Below are 7,685 nucleotides of genomic sequence, written 5' to 3'. Positions count from 1 at the left end.
TCTATCTATCTATCTATCTATCTATCTATCTATCTATCTATCTATCTTATTTCCTACACAGTATTCTGCCTGCATGTGTGCCTGCATGCCAGAAGAGGGCACCAGATCTGACTATAGATAATTATGAGCCACCATGTGGTTGCTGGGAATTGAACTCAGGAACTTGGAAGACCAGCCAGTGCTTTTAACCTCTGAGCCATCTCTCTAGTCCCACCTGTTTGCTTTCTAAAGAGAGAGAAAGCAGAACATGGAGGTGGTTAGGTGGGGAGGTGAAAGGGATCTGGGAGGAATTGGGGAATGGGAAATCACAATCAGGATATAGTTTATGGAAAAAACTTTTTCAATATAAAATCAAATGGAAATGGAATTTTTATATTAATGATGGTTTTCAAAATACTTCTGCATATATTTTATCTTATTGAATTCTGTGAGAAATGTCATAAGTGTCTGAATTTTAGAAATAGAGAAGCTAATTGGCTGATCAAGAAGATACATTGCAGCGCTGGAGAGTGACTTCAGGTAACTTACCCCTAAGGGCAATCTCATCTGAGAAGTGTGCCAAATGAGTAAAGGCTGAATGCACCATGGCATTGGAGAAAAGGCTCAGTTCTGATCACTGAGGGTGCCTTAGGGGAGTGTCATTTGAACATAATCTTAGATTCTTAAATTGATTTCCACTGACCAGGGCATTTCAAAAAGCAATCAAAACACAGAATAAATGCACAGATGAAAGCCAGCCAACATGTTTATGGGAGCCTGGCATTCAGGACACAGAAACAATCTGGAGAAACAGTGGCAGGAAATGAAGCTAGAAATGTATCAGCAGGCACTGATGGGTTCTTAGGGCTTTGTTTGTTAGCATTTTCCTGAAGGCAGTAAGGGCTGTGGAAACCGAGCATTGTTGATCCTTCTAGAATTTCTTTCTGGTGAAGTTGTGATTGGTGGAATATTGACTTCATAAAGATGGGTGTGTGTACTGTAGAATGGACCAAGAGAAAGCAGGTAATAAGATGAACTCACAGGTGGCTGTGTCTATACTTTAGGAAAGTGTGCATAGAGCCAACAGGATAGTCCCCATTCCTGGAGCACAGACCTTACTTCCTGCCTCACAGGCTTTAGTTAGTAGTAAATAATTTTCCTCAATTGCTTTTGATTAACTCAGCATGTTAAATAAACACTTCCGGGGCTGGAGAGATGGCTCAGAGGTTAAGAACACTGGCAGTCTTTCCAAAGGTCCTGCATTCGATTGCCAGCAACCACATGGTGGCTCACAACCATCTGTGGTGAGATCTGGTGCCCTCTTCTGCCGTGTAGGCATACATACAGGCAGAATACTGTATAAAGAAATAAATCTTTAAATAAATAAATACGTCGATTCCTCCAATGCCTATTCTATTGTTACTTCCTCATGAAGTCTTAGAAACATCTTTATTCTCATTGTATGTTGGAACTTGAATTCCCTTTAGATGTTGTGTGCTGAGTGCTTGTGCATTCCAAATAAGAAAAATCTATTACCTTCATTGGTATAGTATCCTACCTTTCTAGGGGTAAAAATCTCCAAGGTCCCACTCTTCTAGACTGCAATCCCACAGGCACTAAACCTTCCATGTTTTATAACTTCCTCTGCCATCACTTTGTCATATACCCACAGACTATGTGCTTAAGTAATCAGTGTTAATTGAACAAAGAAGCGTCCCTTCCTCAAGGGAAACCTTCCAGGGAAACACTTTCTGGCCTCAAGAATTTTGAAAATGAGGGAGCTCAGGGTGGCATTTGAAAGACATTCACAGGAAGTGACAGAGTCCATCTCAGTCTTAATTGCAAGACTTAAAGGAAATGCATAATAGTAAGACCTTCCCTATATCCAGCACAGCTACCCATGAATGCCCAGAAGTCAGGTCTCTACTTGTTGAGTTTCCATCTCTTCTGTGACCTGCATGCAACTGGGAAGCAGGCCAAGTGCTGGCAGGGCTGGTCCTGTGAACAAAGTGACTCATCTGCCTTCTCAGGCTGGAAACCTGTTGGCCCACTTGGAGTGGCATTCTTTTTCAATATACTGAAGTACTGTGAAAACCAAGCCCTCTCTCAACTTAGACTATTTGTTTTATCTTTAAAAAATGTTTTTAATTTTATTTATGTGTGAGTGTTTAGTTTGAATATATTTTTGTGCACCACATGCTTGCCTGGTGCCTTTGGAGGCCAGAATTACACGTGTGTCTCTGTGTGTGCCGGTGTCTATGGGGGCTAGAAGAGGGTATTGGGTCTCCTGGAGCTAGAGCACAGGTCACTAGGAGCTACCTGATGTAGGTGCTGGGAACTGAACATGGGTCCATGCGAAGAGCAGCAAAGACTCTTAACTGTTTAAGCAACCTCTCCATCACCCACAGAAGTTGAAAGACACTTTTCAAATATTTGAATTAGCATACATTAATCATAATAACAAGGGATTACACTATGATATTTATTTATGTAGTTTATAATTTTTATGTTCACTTCCCTTCCCCAATTAGCCTTCTTTCTACTTCAATATATTTTGAGTGTGTGCTCTCTCCCGCCCCCGTGTGTGCTCATGTGTATGTTGTCTACTGAGGTTTATTAGGGCTGTTTTCAGGAGAATGGGGGCAATTGTATATAGGCACATAGATACCTTACCAATGGCTATATTACTGAGAAAAAGCAGACAGCAGCTTTAATTAGCTATTGAGCACACCTTCAGAGTGACTTTTCCAGTTGTCTTTTTACCAGAAAAAAAAAAAAAAAAAGACTTCATGATAACTGTCACTTTCTTAAAGATGTGGATTGAGGACATGTGATGGTTAATCTCAGTTGTCAACTGGATGAGATCTAGGCTCAGCTGTGAGATAGGCCTCACCCATGCCTGTGGAGGATTATCTTGATTAAGTTAATTGAGGTCGGAAGACCTGCCTCTCTGGATGGCATCATTTCTTATGCTCAGAGCATGAATGGTTAATAGGAGAAAGAAAACTGAGCACAAGTTTTCATTGCTTTCTTCTTCCTGACTCTGATGTAAGTGACCAGCTGCTTCAAGCTCCTTCTGCCTTCACTGAATCATGATAGGCTATGTTGTACTTTTAGCCTAAATAAGCCCTGTCTCCACTAAGTTGCTTTATTTGGTGTTTTGTCACAACAGGAACGAAACTGGACAGATATTGGGGTGAAATAATTTTTGGTTTAGAAACCCAAATTTCATGTACTTTTAGCAATGAGTTTCAGAAGCAGGACCTAGTTCAGTCATAGGATGTCCCAGTACTGAATAGCACAATCTTCCATAGAGTGACAGTGTCATCATTAAGCTAATGATTATTTGTATGAGAAACAGAATTTTGCATACTGTTATCTGAGCTTAGTGAACACTTTTCTAGGAACATGTTTGTGGTTCATATTTCCATTTCAGTTGTAAATCAGGCCAACTCAACAGGGTTAAACAGAAATAACGTTAACACAGTGTAAGAGTAGCAGTTATGTTGCCATACAAGAAAGGACTCAAATCTGGCTTTTCTTACATCCTGGTTTTCTTTCTGAAAATAATGCAGCCCTCCTTTTACACCTGTATCTGTGTCAAGCAAATCTTTGTCCAAACCTTGGGCTTTGCTACCATGTTTCTTTTGCCTTTTCAAAGTCTATCAACATATAGAAGTTCTTGATTCTATAAAATATTTTTGGAAACAGGGTCTGAAGGTTAATTTTAGATATCACCTTCATGGGGTGTGTGCGTGTAGAAGTGTGCGTGTGAGTGCAGGAGGCCAAAGGAAGGGGTGGATCTCCTGTTGCTGGGATTACAGTGGTTATATGCCATCTGACCTGGGTGCTGGGAACTGAGCTTGGGTCTTCTGCAAGGAAAATGCATGCCTAACAGCTGAACCACCTTTCCAGTCCTCAACTATAAACATTTCTAAAATGGTTTAGTTATTTGCACGAAAAAGCACAAATTGGTTGTAGTTTATGTAGAATACAAAGAGAGGCTCATGGTTTGGCCATTAGCTGAACACTGAGTAAATAATCGTTGGGTAAGTTTAGGTGAAGGTGATAATCTAGGCCCCTGAGATAGGAAGAAAGCACTGATCTCTGAGGAGAAGCCAATTTGAGTGAAATTAGGATTACAGCAGTCTGTGTTGCCATATGATTACCAGTTTCTGTGTAACATGTAAAGATAGATTTGTGAGACTGGAAAGAAGGCTGAGCAGCCGAGCTCCTGGGAAAGTTCTTCTTAGTGAAGATCGAAGTTCAGTTTTCTGCACCCACTCAGGGGGCTTAAAGCCACGGGTAACCCCTGCCTTCTTCTGGTCCCCACAGGCAAGTGCACATGCACATAGATACATACACGATTCAAAATAAAATTATAGAAAAAAATTAGTCTTGGAAACACTGGTTAGATGAAAGACCAGAAACTGACAAACCTAAGAATTGTTTGAAGCTGATGTTTCAGAGGACTTTAAAGTCAGGGTTTCAGCTCAGTAAGACATTTAGTACTTCTGTTCCCATGCTAGGTGCAATTAAATTGACATTTAGATGCAAACATGTAGCATGGAATTCTTTTAAAGTTGTTTTTATTTGCATGCATGATGTGTGTGTGCCTTTGTGTGTATATGTAGGGGATGGGGCAGGGTTGTGTGGGTGTGCTGTGTATTGGGTTGCATGGATGTGCTTCTCTTGTAGGAGTCAGTTTTCTCTGTCCACTGTGGGTCCCAGTGGTCAATCTCAGGTAGTCACAGCGAGTGATCACACCCATTGACATATAAGCAAATGTTCCAAGCGAGGAAGAACATGGTGTGAAAAGGACTCCAAGAACAGACTCCAAAAACAACACAGCTTTTGCCTGAACCAGTGATATTTTTAACTAGTTAAAAATCTAGGTTTTTATGCAAGTGTTATGGATATGAATATAAGTAAACAAATTATTGGCCAAGCCATCTCCTAGCACCCACATAGGTTTATAAACCCAAGTTTCTCTTCACAAAACCTACTGCAAAATTGCTTTTCGTACTACCACCTACAGATTCTGATGGATACGTTCCCTTGAATTTGATGTCCAATAGACTCAAAAGAGAAATCAAACATGGTCCTTTCTTTCTGAAAATCTGTATTACGGTTGGAAAAAGCAAACAGAAAGCATTCTTTGTGTCCCAAAATGATTGAGAAATGCAGTGTATGCTTTAAGGAGTGAAACACAAGTGGTGAGAAATAGCTGGGTTCAATGATCACAGAAAACGGTGAACCTGAGCTACTGCAGAAACTGGATACAATGAAAGAATTTACTTGTTCGTATAAAGACACTCAGTGTTATCAAGGAGAGCTTTCTTTTCCTATTATTCAAATTGCAGTTACAAAATGGAAGTCCTGAAAGCCCAAATGTTTATTCATAATCTTGGCCAAAGTCCATGTTGGAGGATTCAGACTGAGCTAAAAACCACCACCAATTCAATTATTTAATTTCACTGTATTAGAGCCCAAGTTGCCAAATGATCTCATTACTACATTATATCCTAAGGTCATCCTGGGAAAATAAGCTATCTGATGCCAAGCAAACTATCCCCAAGGGTAATTCCTGGCCAGTGATACATTTTGAAGTTGAAAAATGGCTGTGTGTTTTTGTTTTTGTTTTTCCATAGGAAAATTTCATCTCTGCTTCTGGTACCCTTGGATATTTGTATAGCTTACCTAAACTAGAGCAACAGAGCATGAGAGAAAATGGTATCACATAAAACACACCCAGGAGCCTGTAAATGACAGTAGGTGGTAGTACAAAAAGCAAATTTTCAGTAGGTTTTGTGAAGAGAAACTTGGGTTTATAAACCTATGTGGGAGCTAGGAAATGGCTTGGCCAACAGTTTGGATCCCTAACACTAGCATAAAAATCTAGGTACAAATAGTAGGGTCCCTCGTTTTTGCTGGTCAACTACTCTTGCTGAATGGACAAGCTCCAGGTCCAGTGAGAGAATCTCTCAAGAGAGTGACAAGAGAGAAAGGTACCTGCTATTGACTTCTGGTCTCTATATCTCCATGCTGCCGTACTCCTGTCCACACACATGGGACACACACACATGGGACACACACACATGGGACACACACACACACACACACACACACACACAAAGACTTTTAGAATTAGTCACAAATGCTCTCCATGTATTACTCTGAGGAGGTCTCCACAGTTATTAAAAGCACAGTGTTGAGAAGCCAGGCCTGGAAACATTACACATAGAGACATGAAATACAGAAGTGTTGTTTCAGTTTTCAGTGTTCATGGTTGTGGGCTTATCTTTTCAATGGTACTGCATTTTAGAAGCAAAAGGTTCAAGTTCCCTCTTAAAAAAGAAAGTATACTATGCCCTATTAAGGCAAGAAATAACCCCACACAAAGCAGTTTTACTGTGCCAGGAACAAGTGAGAAACTCTAGAAAATGGATATCATAAAAGCCCCCAAATGGCAGATCTAGGTCAAAAGATATACCTTGGAGGGAGCTACAGACATTACCTTATTCATAAGTTGGATCTCTTTAAAGACCACAGAGTGTAAAGTATCATGTAATTGATCCAAGTGGTCAGCATGTCAATCAAAGGATCTAAACTGGTTGACTATAATGTGAAATGCATATAACCCTCCAAAGCCGTTCTAAATTTCTCAAGAAAGAGCAGCATTGTGCCAGGGTCGTGTAACTCATGGGTCCTACAGCACAAGTACAGTTTAGAAAAGGACAGAGATACTGTGATTTTACAGTGCTATGTCTGCTCCCTGTGGTGTGATGGAGAGGGCTCTCTCTAGGCTTAGAGTCTTGACGTTCTAGGTCTGAATCCAGACGCCAACAGTGCAGAGCCTTTCTCAGAGAGTTAGATGGGCTCTACATGAAAGGACCTTGGAACTCAGCTGCAGTATGAAAACTCAGTTTTCATCTGGCCTCAGCAGCATCAGCCTCTCCACTCCCACCATGAGGAGGTAGCTCAGAAGCTGCTTCCGCTGGGTAGCCAGCCTCTCCAGCATTGTTCACTGGGCCACTTTGCTCTTTCTCCCCACAGACTTTCCAGTAGGCATGGATTGTGAACTCCGAGAACAGGGATGGAGCAAAGACAGGGAGGTGCCAGGGAAAGTGTTAAGACAAGATAGTTCAGAAAGGAGCGCCCACGTGTGTCAACCTAGTTCCTGACCTAGGGAGTGAGCAGTGCTTGAAGAGGGATAAATCAGGCAGCTAGAAGCTAGCCCCAGAGGCAAACCCCGCTGGCAAAACAGGGAAGCTTTACAACTGTGTAGGCCAAGGACCGCAGAAACCTGCGTTTTACTAAAAGAAAGAGGAAGCACCCAACAGTATCCACAGTGTGGTAAAAAATAAATAAATAAAAAATAAAAAAATTACAGAAGCACAGAGCAGTAGGGCCGGGGTCTGCCAAGGATCACGGTGACAAAGAGGAGCATAAAATTATAACCAAAGAAAATGCTGAGCTGAAGAACGGTCATTCAGCCAGCAACATAGCTCCAGCTATGTTGCCAACCCATGGGAGCCAGAAATAACTGCAAGATCAGCCTGCGAGGACCCACAAAAGCAAAGGAGGACTGGCCACAACGAGGCCAGTAGAGAGTCTTCTGAAACTCTTCTGCTCAGCAGTTTCCACGGAAGAGGAGAATTCATGCAGTGTTAGCCGCACGGATGCCCTAGGCCAGCGGGTCCCAC

This window comes from Psammomys obesus, unplaced genomic scaffold, assembly GCF_907164565.1.
Source record: "Psammomys obesus unplaced genomic scaffold, mPsaObe1.curated_primary_1811, whole genome shotgun sequence".
Taxonomy (NCBI): Eukaryota; Metazoa; Chordata; class Mammalia; order Rodentia; family Muridae; genus Psammomys; species Psammomys obesus.
This window is presented reverse-complemented; position numbering follows the sequence as displayed.